Genomic DNA, 18707 nt, shown 5'->3' on the forward strand with positions numbered 1-18707 from the left:
CCCAAAACGCTCGAACGTTTAAGTGGTTTTGTATACGTTTGCGTAATGCGGAGTCGTGTGGTTCCTTGCAGTAGGTAAAAGTGCAACCAAAGCTCAGTACTGTTGGAATGGTTGCAATCAGTCGGGCTGCAAGGGCTCGAGATTTAGGGACAGTGACTTGAAATTGTTTTTTCACACATTTCTGAAGTTGTCATTTTCTTTTTGAAATGATTCAAAAAAAATACAAATGTAACGGTAATACATATTACTATGTGTACCTAGTAGCTACCTACTACTAATTTTTTTTGTATGAATAAAAAAACAGGATTTGGGGAGGAGTTTGTGATATCTCGTGATGTTTTCTGAGGCATAACTACTCAATGAGAGTAATAATCGTTGTTTAAAAAGGGGTTATTCGAGAGAAAAAACTTGAAAAAAAAAATGTTTTTCAGCAATGCTGTTGATAAACATTGAGTATTTTCGAAGATTCTCGAATCACTCAAGAACGTAACACCCAACACTTCAGATACTGAAAAGAAAATTATTCTTCTTTCAAAAATAATCTCTTATTGAGAAAGATGTAGGTATAAAATACGCGGTCACAATGACAAAAATTAAGCATCCTCGTTAACTTTTCCAGCACTTTGGAATTTTACTCGAGTATAAGTAAACGAAATTACGTAATCGTATTACGTATCAACAATGAATTAGGAAAACCGGAATACCATACATGTATGCGAGAATGAAACAGAAAATGAGGGAAAGTTGACGTACAACAAATATACCTACCTACTACGGTATAAGTTGCTATAGCGAAACAAGTATATATAGAAGAGGGAATAAGGGAGGCAAAGAAGCCGAGAGAATTTGTCGAAGATGAAATTTACGTTTGCTTTAACAACAATTTGGTGTGTCGTAAGTTGGTAGTCTTTCTCTCGTCAAAGTGACTTGTTGCTAATACAATTAAAACCGTTGAAACAGAAACATCAACTACGACGTGCTCCGATTCACATCCTCTCTCATCTCTCGTCATGAGACTACGATGCTACTCTACACCCTTATTTTCTATTTCATCCCGTTGCGTCGCTCGCGCTCGTGTTGTCGTCGATCGCGAGCTGTTCGATTTGAAAACGCGTAAAGTAACACGTTTCAATGCTCGTAGCGAGATTGATAACATTATCTACGTTGGTATTCGAATTTATATTTATATTGGTATCGTGTTTTCGGCCCAATGGGCAAAACAAAAGCTGAAAATGGTAACCTAATTAAACGTTTCTAGGTGCGTTTTTTCCTTTCACGCGTTATACTAACTCGGTAATTCAAACGATAAATAAAAATCGCGATGGATGGCGACGGGAAAAAAATGCACGACCGCGTGGTCGACTCGTCGAAATTACGTAGGTAATTTTTTGTTGGAAAATTACACGGCGTCGTTTTCGTAGAGAGAGAAAAAAAACTTTTTGCCTTTTTAGCCGCAAGACGCGTAAGCGGCGAAATGAAATATTTATGCACGCCTTTTACCTGCGGAAAAGATAAGTACGGGGACTAACTGTGGTTATAATTCAGCTTTCCGCACGAGTACCGGTACTTTTGCCGAACCCTGCCCGGGCCCGGCTGACATATTACCCGCTGACAGAAATCTCCCTGCTCTCTCGAAAGTTCTAACTAACGTGAAATATTAGTTTTCGCCTAAAATTATATCTTGTTTCTCCTCCATTTTGGTGTTTGTGCGTTAGACGTACCTACTACCTACCTACGTATACATAATGTACGTATGTATGCCTACCTAAACCTATCTACCTACAGCACAACGTGTATGCTGCTTTTTACGTTTTACCCCCTTGGTCCAATAACGAACTCGACCTGGCGCCCACACTCGCACTCTTTGTGTACGAATAGTACACCTACCTCGACAATTCTTCATGTTCATTTTGTGATAAACTTTATATACTTTTGTCGGGTAGTTTTATGCGTACGAAGTTGAATTGCATTACGAGTGCGCGTTTGTGTAAATAGATATATTCCTACAGTACGCGAAACGAGACGACGATGAATGTGGGTTGCGAAACCATAGGACTCAGCGAGCACGATTTATGGTATTTTTTTTGGTGACGGCCTTACAGGGATGAACACTGCGCCGAATTCGGCTGCAATCTGAAATTTCCTCCGAGCTGATGTAACTTGGCATGTGATAGGGGTCCTGGGTTGTTTTGGCTGTGAAAGGTGAATGCATAGCTTACTAACATATTTGAAAATTGAAAAAAATGTATTGTACTCTTCAGCATAAAAAATTATAAGTATTGTAGGTGGGTAATTCTCAAAAAAAAGGCCAATTTTGATGTGCATAATTTTGAAAAACAAAAATCATTCTTTTGAAAAATCTCAAGTGGGAATCATTTGTATAAGTGTCCCAGATCCCTTGTCTAGTGTTAGGCTCAATTCAATCCCCCCCACTGTGGGCCCTGGCCCCCCTAAAACGGGGATAATTAGGATTCGACCCTCGTCGATGTGTAATTTGTCAATTGATATGTTTTCGAGGTCGTAGAATTCGAATCTGGAGTTTTTTTTGTAGAGGCGGAGGGGGAGGCGTGGGGAGGGAGAAAATGTCAAATTTTGCTTATATTATCGTGTATATGTCGATTAATGTTTTTGAGGCCGCAGGATTCGAATATGGACTAATTTTTTTGGTAGGGGTGGTAGTGAGGCGTAGGGAGGGGTAAAATGTCAAATTTTGCTAATATTATCGTGTAATATGTCGACTAGCGCGATAAAAGTACAGCTGTCTGAAATTTGGTCAAGTCGAAGGACAAATGAACACTGCACAAGCCGAAGGACAATCTCAACGTTTTTTCGTGTCTAGCCTTACTTACTGGACATTATTTGATTTTATCCACGTAATAAAAATGTTTACTTATCATGTAGAATAACTTCCCTTTCTCAATCATCGTTTTTGGCAGGTTCATTAGGGTAAATAAAAACGCAAGCCGAAGGACACAGATTTTGCGAAATATCAAAACTTCACAGATAAGTACGATCAAAACGAGCTGTAATGTAGTTTTTTAAAAAAACGGTGCGGGGTAACATTTCTATGAGAACAGTGAACCAGTGCAGCCACTCACCAGAAAAAAATGTTGGATTGGGAAGCTACCAAAAATAATTGAAAATTGCTCGAAAATTTGCGCAAAAAGTGCGTGACAGTTTTCAAATGTGAAATATGAGCTTCCTATGGGCTTATTGCAATTGCAATTAGCACAATAATGGACCTTCGTGTTCTATGATAATGAGAATGTGTCAATTTTTCCAAAAAAAAATGAAGTTCATGACACTTTATAACATTCATTTTCAAAAACATGGCGTGTGACAATTTGGGGTATAAAATCCAATGTACTCGTACATCAATGAAAAGAGGGGCTAAAAATCCCAATACCATATGTGAAATGTGTGGGGGTGATCCTTGAATGGACCAAACAAAAAAAAAATTCATGCCAAGATCTTTGAGAAATTTGCCATGTACACGATTTTTACCTTTTTTTTGAGAATTACCCAGGTACCTATTATTCGGCATCTTCCAAAATATTAACATACCTACTGGAGACACCATCGTGATGATTCTTTTCTCATGAGAGCTCAGCTCAGTTTCTTTTATAAGTTACATACGTACAATAAGATTTTTATAAAAGTATCATATTGCCTACCTATTCCTTTATCTTCTAAGGGTCTTGACATCTGTTATAGCTTTTTGCATATGGATTGACAGCCTGGTAGGTAGGTACCTTGGCACAATTTTTATGAAAACCGAAAACCTCACAAATCATGTGTCCTTTGGTATTCTGCCGATTTGTAGGGGGGGGGGGTATATTAAGCTGATTAATGCTGTGTTCAAAATATGGAGTTATGGAGGTACCGCTTCATCCCATCACGGCATCTGTAGTTTTGTTTTGTCCATGTTGCGTTGCTCCTTGAAATATTACAATAGGCAAATATAATAACTCCGAAGTAATTAATACAGACGAACTTTCGCTATCTTTATAATGTACCTTTACGATGAACTTGAGCTTGCGCAATTTTGAGTGCATAGATTTGAATTTTTTTGTCAACATACGCCTGTGCAAGAGTACTCTGCTGTTTAAGTATCCATTATTTATGCTTCGTAGGTTAAATGAAACCTTGAAATTTAAAAATATTTCAGTTGTAGAAATACTGGGGTAGACGAACAAAAAATGTTGCTGTAAGTAACTGGTTCCCATCTGGACAAAAACTAAAATCTGCGAATAATTTTGAATTGAATGGTGGTCCTAATTGATAGCACATGTGTGGTCGAATAAAAAATGCCATGAAAAATCAAGTGTTTTTGAAATTGAAAGGGCAAACTTAGTCTGAAAATTTTGAACCAAGTTTATCATAATCCAAAAATCTCTCTGATTTTTGGCAAATTTTTCAAAATCTTTTTTCTCGGAAAAAATGACAAGATTGGATAACATTGCGACATTTTGTTAGAATGTGGAAAAATGTTCGTCATTTTTTCAAAAAATTGCGGTAGACTGTGTCAAAATGATATTTTCTCTCTCTCTCTCTCTCTCTTTCTAACGCAAAGTAAACAATCAGTCTAAATAAAACGCTTAATCAACCGCACATCTTGGGCAATAAGTTGGAAACGCAGAGAAATGATTCTAGCACGATGCAATTCTCTCTTCGCTATTTATGCGACGAGGTTTGCTTAAATAATAGATTTCACGTAGCAAACATGTGTTTTAATTAGTTGAATGCTACAAATGGGTACGCCATTACTTTAACAATTAAACCAACCTCTGAACAGTAAGTTCGGGCGTGTACTAATTCAACATTGTTTCACTTATTCCCTCTTCAATATTACACGTTAACCGTGTAAACATTAATTTCCTCAAATACCCTAAAATATATCGTCCTATTTACACAATTATCCTCTACATATCTAAATTCGGCATTCGCATTCCTGCCTAAACTAACCCAATTTTTTTTTTTCAAAGACTACTTTGTTGTCGTTACTGTACGCGTGATTTCCATATTTTGGTACGTTTATGTTCTGAAAACTGGACGTTATTGAAGTGAAAACTGAAAATGTTAGAGAGATCGTTATTACGTATAATATGGTGAAGAAATACCTTTAGCTTACTATGTAGTACATATTTCAACTTTTACCAGCATCAGCTAGTTATCAATAATTTTCGTAGGATGGTAAGTTCACTTTTTAGTCCATTTGCAGACGAAAAGCTTGATTTGTGTGCGAGATTATATCATGTTTTTTCGGTGATTTCTCTTATTAGGTACATAAATACAAATTCATCGAGCTTCTGTAATGTTTATTGCCGTAAAGGTAAAGGAGTCGAATATCGTCCACCATCTTTGTTTGTCGTAAAACTCAGCCCCAAATTCACCTAGAGAAGTTGACAATAGCTCAAAATGTCGACCAACTAAGTACATATTCTAGTTTCACCCTCTAAACCCCCCCCTCCAATTTTTCTGAGTTTTGCTGAACGTTTTAGTAAAAGTACCCAAAATGGTATTTTCAATTTTATAAATGCTTGAATCCGACCACCAAAACAAGCAGTGAGTAGATAAAATGCAGAAGGCCTCTGGCAATCAGCGATTTTCGTAGCAGTGCGGTTGACTTTTATCATGATCGTGGATTCAAATACTCGTGCCTCTTCTAACGAAAATCCTGCGTGTTTTTTTTCATCCGCTTTGCTACTTTTTTGAGTTAATAAATCCTCATAGGCTTAGGAAGGCTTCCCAAGTTACTCATTTGTGCCACTCTGCGGCTTACCGCGCTCAACGAGGAAAAAAATGCAAGACTTGAAGGACGTAGGTGAAAATGACGAGGATATTTTTACATTGTACCCCTGTTGTGACCAATGCCGTTGTACCGCACTCTTTCCTCTCCTCCCTCCTCAGCGACTCTCGACACTCGACAGTTAGGACGGTCGGACCGATTTACGCGACGATTTCATTTTTACTTATTTTATATAATGGATATAAAAGCGCGTAAAATAAACTGTTACTTACGGGGCGAGTCATTTCCTATGAAAGTTTAACTTTGAAAAACATAGTTTTCCACTTATTGTTCCATATAATCGTATATACGCTTTGTATAGTATACAGCAGGTTACGATACGAGTTTTCCAACTTTTTCGTCCCTTCTGTTTCGCCTCGTTCGCCTCTTAGTCCTTTAAACGTCGCTATATTTCACTTTTTGTCGCGAATTTTTCTATAGTCTTCTAAATAAACGTTTATTGGAGTCGCTATACGCGGTCGTCGAGTGTAGTTTAGAGAATTTACGAGAAATTTACATTTTTTGAAGACGCTTCTAGCAATTCGTGCTCAATTTTTCTCATCTTTTCGAGTGTATAATGCGACCGAATTGTTTGCATTTTCATTTCGTTCGCGATTTTGAGGTGACGAGGAAGGAAGATAGGAAACGAGGAAATCAGGAGTCATTCATTTGCGTGGATGATTTGGAGTTCCTTTGAGGGTAGAGGCACCAAATATGGACCACTTTTTTTTGGAGGATTGCCACTTGAAAACTATAGGGGGTAGAAACCTCCACAAAGGCTTAAAATGAAGTTCCATCCTTCCACTTACACTGTACAAAACTTCAGGGGTGAAGGTCAACTTTAAGTATGTTTTTTTTTATTGTTGAGTGATGAGTGTCAAAATGACAGTACAAAATTTTGGACGCCTAATATGGACCACTTATAAAATTTTAAAATGAACATACTTTCACATTTTTCAAAAGGTCACATTTTTTGTAGAAATAAACAAAAAAACGTATTCTAAGCAGTTCAGGTTAATTTTGAATATTTTTTTTAAATTATTGAATGACGAGTGTCAAAATGACAGTTGAAAATTTTGGACGCCTAATATGGACCACCTAAAGAATTTCAAAATAAACATAGGTATTTTTACATTTCAAAACATCATTATTTATTTGTAGAAATGAACAAAAAAAGTATTTCAAGCATTCCCCTTTTCAGCGGGTGTAAAAAATGAGTAAAAAATTCAATATCACAGGTGGTCCATATTAGCGCACCCCATAAAAAAAACTGCACAAAAAATTTCTGCACATACCCTCATTTTTAGCAAAAACTAATCACTCCAGCAGAAACTACATCCTTTTTTGATATTATAAACCTCAATGACATTTAGAAAATTACACCACATAAGTATATAATTTTAATAAAAGTTGAAAAACACACTAAAAAAATTTTTCAGTGTCTCAAAACAGTTTTTTGTAAATTTCTCAGCGAGTTTTGACTTTACAGCTGTAATTTTTGTCTCATTCGTTTTTTTGGTGAAAAATACATACCTAGGAATACATTTTTTCCTGACAGATTGCGCCAATTACCAACGAGAACAGGCGCTGGTCCATATTGCGGACTGGTCCATAATTAGTGCCCTTACCCTTATCGTTATTTTTTGAACGGGAGGAAGTGGGAAAAATTAAAAATTACGAAATGATTTTCTTATAAGCTCCGTCAACTTGTGAGGGGATGGGAATGTGAAAAAGTGAAACTTCGAGATTGAAACCTACTCGAAGATGCATGTTACCCCTCCAAGGTTTTTTCATTAGCAACGTTTCCACATCTGTTCGTTCCTTCGTCAATACATTATAGGTACGTATGTTATTCAACTTTCGTAAACTCTGATTGAGAACCTTTATAATTTGAGAAATGAATTGTCTGACACATTTTTTCAATCCTTGAAAATTCTGTTCAATTCGAATAGCTCAGTTTTTTAATGCAGCCTTCGTGTTGTCAATTACATATTTTTTCCTTCGTATCAGTTCGTTAAAATTTTTCGTACGTATGGTTTTCCATCTAAACAAGGAAATAACATGAACGCCAGTTAATTGCGCGCAATCTGTAAATTTTTCGGCGTTTTTATTTAATATTCTCCAATTCCGCGAATCGTTCATTTCTATTAATCTGATTAATGACGCGTGCACTCATTATCGCTCGGAGCGGCTCAAGATCAATGCAGCCGCGCCAATGCTTCCACTCGAGTAATTGGATATTGAATAAAAAAAATGAAAAAAAGTTCCGTTCAATTTATTCCTAAAATTACATCGTATTTTCTTGAAGGATGAAAAAAAAAAGGAAAAATATCGTAGTCGAGTTTTCTCGTCGTATTTTTCGTATTTGCATTGTCTTCTATCAAGAGTTAGCGTATGTAAGGCTCGTCGCGTCATCGTCATCTCATCGTTTCAAAGAAAATACTCGTTACGCTGTAAATAGATTGGTAGGTAGGTAGGTAGATAGGTTGGTAGGTAGCTAGTTCCTTACCTATCTAGTTATCTTGTAATATCGATGTATAAATGCAATTCCCCAGAGTTGAGTATTTTATAAAAATGAGGTTTCATCTTTGTATAAGACAGTTACATACACAATAACGGAAGATACTACTAGATAGGTTAGGGTAGTACATTCTGATAATATGAACTGGATTCGTTATATTACATCGTAGCAAATGTTTTCTAGTAAAATCAAATGCTATTCGTTTTGCTGTTATTTTTCAAAAGCTTTTTGCGCGATTATACCCTTTGAAGTAATCATTGTAAGGTGAGAAGTTATCGTATGTGGATCCAAATAGCAAGATACTAGTACTTCGGTAGTTCAGTACCTGTTTTTTTTTTCTTTCCGTATACATCCTCGAAAATGAGAGAAAAAACATCGTCGTGAAACGACGGAATGATGGGCGGATCAGAATAGAGTATCGCTATTTGTATGGAGTCAAAATAGGTCAATATGATGCGAAATACGTAGAGTATATTTCGCGAGTTGAATTTTGACAAATATTATGCAATGAAGTAGATACGCTCGATGGTCAATTGATCATTGATCTAAATTTTCGGCGAAGCTATATTATTATCAATTTTTAACCGATTACTAGGTCAAATTTTAAATTGAACTCAAGGGTGAACCGGTTATTATGTTCTTTTTTCAAAACTCATATATCATTTGGAATAGCCCATTGTTTATATCGCGTCGGTATTTTTATTTTTTTTTATTTTTCTCCCGCAAAGAATGCAGAAACACTGGCGCGTTCGAGTTTACATAATTGATGAATTGAGCCCGAGCAGCTACCTCAGCAATTACTATACCGAGAAAGAAAGAATGAGAGGGAAAAAAAGCAGAAGAATGTTATTTTTATGCCAATTTGGCCAACACACGCCGTCTTCTGTCAAAACGTCACTCACAAACTTGCCTTTCTCCGTTAATATACGTATATGGCTCATTAAAAAAATAAACGACCCCGAGTCTCGTACGCGAACAGGGTACGTTACCTAGTTTCCCGTCTTACGCGTATTTAGCGTCGAAAAAAAGCTATTTGCGCGAGATTGAAAAAAAAAACATTGTTGAATATTTTTTTTCATCGTGACGTGGTTCGCACCTTTAAAAATTTTCAACGTATGGTCGTTTCTACGAGAGAGCTTAATTAGTTTAAAATGCATTCGAGATATTGAAGCGAAATAAGGTACAACGAAGGTGCCGCTGATTCGAATACAGTATTCATGGAGAGTTCGCTGTTCACCCCCCGTTCTTCGGCTACTTGTTCATCAGCCACACAACGCATATACAGAACTACATACACATCTTCCATTTGTGCGCTAAAAATGCACGGCTAATGAACTGTAAACATTGTGTGTCATACATGTAAACATACAATGACACATAAAATGACTTTTAGCTAGAATTTTAATTTACATTATGCGAGTACGAGTATATGTATAGCACCATCTCCCCTAACCCCTTGCCAGACCTACGTCGTCTAGCGTTCTTGGTGTTGACAGGCTCGGTTGCTTCGTCGACTTATTATACGCGATGAATGAATTAATTACGCGGCAATTATTTAAAGTAAAACTAGTACATTGTAGCAGGCGGTATCTTTCTCTAATATCGTCGTTTATTAGAGTTTCTTCTTCTGTGTGTGTGCGAATTAAGGATAAAAATAATCACACGGCGTTTATCTTTATATTTAGATCGTTTGAGAGGGTTTCGTGTTATTCGAGGGGATATGGTATGATTCGATAGGACTTGCAGAAAAATGGTTTAGGTGTTTCACACTGTTTATTTTCCTTCTCCCAGCCCCCTAACCATCCGCCTTCCCGTTAGTACTTGTTTCAGGTTTATTTTTTTTTATTTTTCACATTTGACATTTGCACATTCTATTAAATTGATCTCTCGAGGGGTGGTGACATGGCAAGACCTGGACAGAGATGTTTAGATGATGATTTATCCATGTTTGTATTATCCTGCTCGACGCATCGACTCTTTGTTATCACAAGTCAGGGTTTTTTGAACTCTTGAAGAGACGTCTTTTTTTCGAGTTTGATTTAAAACCAGATAACAGTGATCTTATCTTCGAGATGAATTTTGAAAATCGCCAACCTTCAATCGTTGAATCGAATACTTTCGATTTGAAGTTTTTGATGATAGAAACGTCTCATTGTTCTCCTTATCCAATGTGCAAAAGAAAGAGCATAGCCACGTAAAGTTTATTCGCGAATATTTTATTTGTATTTTGGCTTAATACTTTAAATTTTGGATTTTATTTTCACAACTGTGCAAAAGTAGGTTCAGTAGATATAGTTGTTCAAAAAGTCATCATGCTCGCTCATGTTTTGAAAGTTATTCAATATTTCATGCAGTGGACCTACATAATACATAGACATACAATACCTGCACAGCAGTAAGATCAATGAGTCTATTGGGGAGGGGGACACTTTTTACTGTTTTCAAAAAATGTAAAATTCAAATTGATCCACATAATATACTCGTATCAAAAGTAGTTGATGCATGAAAGCTTTCAATAGCCTGGATTAATCCCCCAAGTTTCATGATGAAAATCTGACATTAGTTGTTCAATTCTAACTGAAATTGTTGAATTTATCTGGTGTCCCCTCAATTAAGGTAGCTTTGTCCACTATTACTCATGAATTTATGTGTGATTGGGAACAACCAAAAATTTAATTGAAATGTGTATGAATCTGTATAAAATCGTGACCAATCAATGTGAAACATTGTAATAAAATAAGTTTTCATTCAAATGATTAAAAAAACAGTTCTAGACATATTAAATTAAAGTGAGTTATTGGAAACAATTATTTTATTTTTATTTTTCTCAAAGTAATAATTGTCAATTGACAACAAAACAATTTCTCATTTACTTAGTTTTAATTTATTCTATTCAAAAATTGCTAGAAATTATTATTATTTTTTAAATTAAAAAGCACAAAGTTCAGATTTCTATTAGAACAAACAAAACAAGTAGAAATACCTATTATTACACATTATCAAATATTTTAAAAAAGCACAATAATTTAACATAGTTTTGATCTGTTTTTTAAGATTCTCAATTTCATCTTTTTTTGAATCTGACAACTAATTGCCTTGCAGATGAAATGCAATTTTGTAGGTACACTTACATAAAAATATAATATTTTTTTAGTTAGTATATCAGCATGAGTATGATAACCTACTGTTGGTAGAGCTGTTCTATCTTCTATCACATACATTATATTAAGAAATATTTTTGAATTAAAACAGATAATCTTAGAGATGGTTTCTTGGAGCATTGTGGTCATTTCTAGAATCTATAAGTAAGTGAATATGGGGCATCTTCTTATGAAATATTTTTACAAGTTTCACAGTCTATAAATGTTTCCATCTTTGAAATCACATACCAGAAAATAAGTTCATTTTACTGTCTTATGTTGGCAAAATAATGATAAGCATGTCCAAAAAACCAATTAATAAAGCAACCAAGTAACATAGGTACCTGCCATAAATTGAATCATATTTTCAGAATTAGTATCATCTGAATACTCCATATCTAAAACATCTAAATCTGCCCTACATGAAGGGATGAGATCAGATAAGTTTCTCCACTTTCCTTGTGTGATTTTTTTTTGACTGCAGTCTGACATCTTTGGGCTTGGTTAAAATTGTCATCAAATCTTTGTAAAGATATACGCATACACATACACATATTCCACTACCTGAGAGAAAAATGCAAAAGCTATGTACTAGTCAGGTCTCAATTGCATATCCGCTCGCTATTCGTGCTAAAAGCAATTTTATGATTGATTCTTGTTCTACACACTAAAGCGAATAAATTTAGCTTGTATGCCTATTTTCCCCCTCCCCCTTTTCCGAGGGTCCACCCCCCAACATTTGAAATTTGTGTATCTCCCAATCTATGGGTTGTACAAAAAAAAATTATAGGACAAAAATTGTTCCTTGACATCAGATCTTTAATTTGAGTTCATCAAAATTTGTTTTGGAGCAACCCTTCCCCCTCAAATTTTGTAAATACCCCTCAAGAAAACATCAATATTACGTTTTTCACATTTTTAATGAAAAGTTTCAAAGTTGAAGAAAAATCTGTAATTGCTAACAAAAAGTGTTCAGAATTGAATTTCTTTTCCAACGAATTAAATTAAGACCATTTTCCACCTCAGCCCCCCTCAATTTTCACTTTTCTTGAAATATGGCTACTTTTATAATAGGGGTCAAAAATACATCCAATAATTGTGTTTAAAGAATTGTGCCTACCAGTTGAAAATTTTCAGCGTGGAAAGTTTTGGACCCCCAGACCCCTCCCCTTTCGAGAAACCTCCCCTTTTCAGAAATTACAATAAAAATAATTTTCTCAAACCCATGTGAACTCATTTTTTCAATTTTTTAGTATGTGGTAGACATTCATAAGTGGTATCCTCATCCCATGAACATTTTTAACCCCCTCCCCTCAAATGGCGTTTTATATGCATTTTAATAATGAAAATTGAGGGGGGCTGAGGCTCTGGAGGGGCTGTATGAGTGTAAAACAAAATCTGACGCAATATTTGTGCTCAGGGGGTTCGAATCATATGAAAACGATACCAATATCACCAATCACCAAAGTAGGTAATTCTTTTCAAAACTGGTAAAATTTGTGGTGGGGGTCTGGGGGCTCTGGAGGGGGTTAGATGAATGTAGCAGAAAATCTGACGTCATATTCATACTCAGCGGTATCGAATCATGCGAAAACGACACCCTACTCCTTGATGGTTACTTTTCTCAAAATTCTCATTTTATTATTTTTACTGTAATTTCAGAAAAGGGGAGGTTTTTCAAAAAGACCCTGGGTCTGGAGGTCCAAAACTTTACACGCGTAAGTCTCTTGATGATACCCACCTACCATGCAAATTTCAACCCGAAACAACTTGCGTTGGATTTTTTCCCTTCTTGTGTGGTATTTGTAACTGGGGGAGGTGGGATCACCCTGGTGGCGGGGAGGGGGGGTGGAAAATGGTCTTAATTTAATTCGTTGGAAAAGAAATTCAATTCTGAACACTTTTTGTTAGCAATTACAGATTTTTCTTCAACTTTGAAACTTTTCATTAAAAATGTGAAAAACGTAATATTGATGTTTTCTTGAGGGGTATTTACAAAATTTGAGGGGGAAGGGTTGCTCAAAAACAAATTTTGATGAACTCAAATTAAAGATCTGATGTCAAGGAACAATTTTTGTTCTATAATTTTTTTTGTACAACCCATAGATTGGGAGATACACGAATTTCAAATGTTGGGGGGTGGACCCTCGGAAAAGGGGGAGGGGGAAAAAATAGGCATACAAGCTAAATTTATTCGCTTTAGTGTGTAGAACAAGAATCAATCATAAAATTGCTTTTAGCATGAATCGCGAGCGGGAGCTTTTTTTTGTCAAATTGAGACTCGACTAATAGGTAAAAGGTGTATTTCACATAATATGAGTGACAATACCCTTACCTTCCTTACCTTAATTGTTATACAAATGCCTTTTATGGCTTAATCACTTAAGACTAAGTTCTTACAACTAACACATAGAAATACACAAAATGTTACGCACATTAACTTCTTGAAATAAATAATAAAATATAAGTAATTAAGATCAAATTCTTACTGGGTCATCCATACCAAATCGGCGGATTTTTGCACGAGGGGTCTTCGATTGTTTTCAAATTCAAATCATGTGTAGAGGTCATCAAATAATGACGAATGACACAAACCGGACATTTTTTCGATTTTTTTTGACGGAGCTGTGGCGCTTCAAAGTTCTGCAAAATGGCCGAAAATGGAAAATTTCAGTTGCAAATTGCTCCGGTTGTACGTGGTATAGAATTTTGAACTTTTTTTCAAATTGTAGTACTTTGAGAGGGTAATTGACGAATGATGTCAAAATCAGTGTTGTCACTTTCTGAAACCTAAAAAACTCGATTTAAAAACTTATAATTTAAATATAACCACGATGTCCACCAGTAAAAATTCTGAAAAAATTCTCAGTTTTAGTCCTTTTTATGTAGAATAACATATCAAAAAATTGGAGGGGCCTTTTTTTTCATTTTTGAGAAAAAAAATTACAAGTTTTACAATTGTTGCAAAAATACCATCAGAAACCTAAAAATTGAAAATTTTTGAATTTTAAAAATATTTTACCAATGTGTAGACGAATGTGTGAAAAAAATCCCCCTCCCCCCAATTTGTCAACAAATTGACGAAAAATGCAGATATTTCGCTCTTAAAATAAAATTATAGCACGAAAAATGGAACTTTTCGTCAAATTCGTTGACAAATTGCGGGGGAGGGGGATTTTTTTCACACATTCGTCTACACATTGGTAAAATATTTTTAAAATGCAAAAATTTTCAATTTTTAGGTTTCTGATGGTACTATTGCAACAATTGTAAAACTTGTAATTTTTTTTTCTCAAAAATGAAAAAAAAAGGCCCCTCCAATTTTTTGATATGTTATTCTACATAAAAAGGACTAAAACTGAGAATTTTTTCAGAATTTTTACTGGTGGACATCGTGGTTATATTTAAATTATAAGTTTTTAAATCGAGTTTTTTAGGTTTCAGAAAGTGACAACACTGATTTTGACATCATTCGTCGATTTCCCTCTCAAAGTACTACAATTTGAAAAAAAGTTCAAAATTCTATACCACGTACAACCGGAGCAATTTGCAACTGAAATTTTCCATTTTCGGCCATTTTGCAGAACTTTGAAGCGCCACAGCTCCATCAAAAAAAATCGAAAAAATGTCCGGTTTGCGTCATTCGTCATTATTTGATGACCTCTACACATGATTTGAATTTGAAAAAAATCGAACACACCCCTCGTGCAAAAATCCGCTGATTTGGCACGGAATGACCCCCTAGCTCCATCATTGTAGAAATAACTATGTAAGTATACAAATAAGATGTAAGGTGCACTAGGGGAAGTTGGAATTCGGGGTAAGTTAGAAAACTTGCTCTAGCACCTGGAGGTTTATATCTGGCAAAGTGCCACTAAAGGTGACTTGAGGGTACTAGCCCTGCTTCATCACGGCATAAAAATTTTCGCGATTCAGTTTCATTTTCGATGTTTTTGGTTCAATTGTATTTTGTTGTTGTTTTGAACTTGTTTTGAATTTGTTCTAAAATACAGACTTTCTATTTCTTAGTTTTTTGCATATAGCGGACGAACCGTGTGTCCTAGTGAAAATCTGATGAGAGTGATCTCAAAGAGAATTAAATTCTCTACAATTTTGTTTTTGTGCTATATTTCTAGGACGCTCCGTTTGTGATCTACACCTCTGCAAAGTTTAGCCTGTTCTGACTTCCCCCAATTGGGGAAAGTAAGAACAGTTTATATGTATTTTATTCCACTGAGCGAAAGCTACTGCGTCAATCGCGCTCAAATTTTCACCATATGTTAAGAACCCTTATGGGAACCTACATAATAAATGTGATCTATATTGGTTCATTAGAAGGGGAGTAACAGCTGGTCAAAGTTGAAATTGCGAAAAATCATTCTGACTTGCCCTGGTGCACCTTAATAAGAAGCACTTTAGTTACTCACATTTTTTCATTTCTTCCAAAATAAAAAATAAAATGAGATTTTTTCGTCGATTTTTTTATCAATTAGTTTATTCAGAATTTTATTCAGAATGTTCGTGGTGATGTTTGGATCAATACTAAGACCAACAATGTAGTCTTTAACTGAGTTGATTTTGCCGGTAATGGCTTTTACTTCTTTTAAGGATGAAAGTTTGATAGGAACAATGGTTTCATTACTTACTGCGCTTGATTTTTTAACATGTGCACCTGGAAGAGGTGACGCCTGTCGTTTTTGATTTGGATTTGAAGATTTGGAATCCGAAAGATCCGAGAATTCATAGTCATTGCCATTGTTCATTTCAGAGGTTTTATTAATGAAATTCAAACTATGAACCAAATACCCATCACATTCATTTTTCACATTATTATCACAATTATGTGTGTTGATTTGAACTGTTGGTGTTGATGCAGAAATCACTAATAGAATGATGCATCATTCTGAAGTAAGGATGAATGAAAGACGCCATCCTTTGTATATTTTGTTAATATGGAGGCACTTTTAGTTTTAAAGGCATTTCTCATTGATTTCTTGATGGGTTTGGATGATTTTTGGATATGTTGTTCATGAAAGTACCCTTGAAGCTGCTACATTGTATTTTTTTTCTTTGAAGTTGAACATTGAATATTTGTATGTCTGTCTGCACATGTCAATAAGGCTTTTGACGTATTGCAGGTTGCGTGTCAGTTTGCCTGCACATTATCAGTTTGGTGGGCAGTCTTATCAGTGTTCGGAAACGTTTCATTAATTTTCACAATTTTTGCTTCCAATTAATTGAAATACAATTTTATTACGTTTAATAATGATTTAAAATGATCAAAATGTGAAAAGTGAAAACAATTTTCTTATCAAACGATCTTGTTTATATAACCAATTTATCTCCTTGATAGATGATTTAGGAGTAGTAACAATTCTTGAAGATTTTGGTGATCTGGGTGATTTCACAGATTAAGGTGACGCAGCATTTGGTTTTTTTGGAGTAAGATTACTAGTAGGCGCCCAATCTTCATTCTTGATGTCTTTAAAAGGAGCTGGTTTTCCTAGGATGAGATGAAAAAAAAGTCATGTCAATGTACATTTCTATGAAATAAACTAACTGAAATGTAGAATAATTCTGAACGTTTCAACTTACCAGTAACAAAATGCCGATGACAAACTCTAAAATTCTGTATTTTTTTATCAAAAACTTTTTTCTTGCATTTCAAGTAAGCATTTAACCAGACTCTTCGCCGATCTTTCAGAATGGCTTGTTTACACTGGGGATTCGAAACAACGAACTCTCTTTTCCACTGCATAAACTGCAGGTGTTGACCATGATTTCATTTTAAAAAATTCAAAATTCAAAATTGAAGAAGAAAAGATAGAAAAGCATAAAATTTTGAGAGTTTTCTTGAAATTTTTTTTAGCACTGATAAGAATGCCCACCAAACTGATAAGGTTCAGGCAAACCAACACGCAACCCACAATACGTTAATAACCTTATAACAAGTACAAAATTGCAAATTTGAAAAAAAAGGCAACGTAGCAGCCTCAAGGGCACTTTCATGAACAACATATCCAATAATCATCCAATTTCATTCAGTTTTTGCTGAAAAATGTCTTCAAAACAGTCATTTTGGACATCTTCCAAAAAAACTATAACAAATGTACATATAGTACATATATAATTTTTTCAATGTTTTAAAATATTTTATTATGTTAAAAATGAACTAATTTATAATATTAATCTTTCTACATGAAAACTTTTTAGTTTAGCGCTTTTAAACACATACAAAAAATGAAAATTTGGTAGTTGACATTTTCTGCCTTGATAAGTAAAACGCAACCTTCAAGAGCCGAAGGACCACGTTAATGTGCTGGGAGTGGTTAGCAAATCTTCTGCTTTTTGGTCCTTGAAGAATAAAGGAACCATCCAAGCTATTCATTTGTGTCAAGTTTTCTTTTTTGTAAATATAACCTAGACCAATTTTTGCAAATTAATGTAAGAGCTGAGTTCCAAAGGAGCGCTGTACAGGTCATTCAAACAGTATAATTCAGTATTGTTTATTTGAATGAAGAAAAAAAATGAAACATCATTCTTTAGTTTTACCAGAAAATGTTGCATTTACATCGGTTCTAGTGAAAGCATGGAAACCCATCAAAATTTGACATCAAATGTGGACTAGGCTTTTACATGCCTTTAAAGGTTCGTTGATATTTACCAGATCCATTCAATAAAAATGTATTTTTTGGCAGATATTTTTCATAAAAATAAATAAATACTGGTATCAAAACATCTGTATCAGGTGACATTACGGTAGTACGTGTCTCTCGATTTATGCTTCCGAATACGAATTTGAACATTCCACTGGCAATTTCCTTTCTTGAAGATGTTGGAATCCAGAAAGGTATTAAATATGGTTTTCCGGGAATGGAATTCCTCAATGAATTCTGTGTCTTTATCAGGATCAACTTTTTCAACTGCAGCTACTGATGATTTTTGTCAGTACCTAATACTTGATAAATCTTGAATGCGCTCTTTTTTTTGTCAAGTGTATAAGTTCTGATTGCAAGCTTTTTCAAAACTTGGTAATTGTACATACAACTTTTGTATGAAATATGAAATTAAATCAGAAGTCGTATATCCGCTTGAAAATCGACGAGATAACAAAAGGCACATAATCGCTCAAAATCCGACCATTTTTCGCCTACCTAATTAATATTGTTAACTGTGTTTTCATTCGTTTCAACGCAGTTACAGTTTACATAGTAAATTCAAAATACGTTGACGCTACGCGGCACAATTTCAAAAAATC

At 35.0% G+C, this 18707-nt stretch overlaps 1 protein-coding gene across 2 annotated transcripts in view; it reads left to right on the forward strand.

Annotated features, from left to right (window-relative positions):
• LOC135832507 (cysteine-rich motor neuron 1 protein-like) overlaps positions 1-18707 on the forward strand; it is a 275113-nt gene that overhangs the window by 128372 nt on the left and 128034 nt on the right. The gene's annotated exons all lie outside the window — the stretch shown is intronic.

The sequence above is a fragment of the Planococcus citri genome, chromosome 1, assembly GCF_950023065.1.
Source record: "Planococcus citri chromosome 1, ihPlaCitr1.1, whole genome shotgun sequence".
NCBI classification, from domain to species: Eukaryota; Metazoa; Arthropoda; class Insecta; order Hemiptera; family Pseudococcidae; genus Planococcus; species Planococcus citri.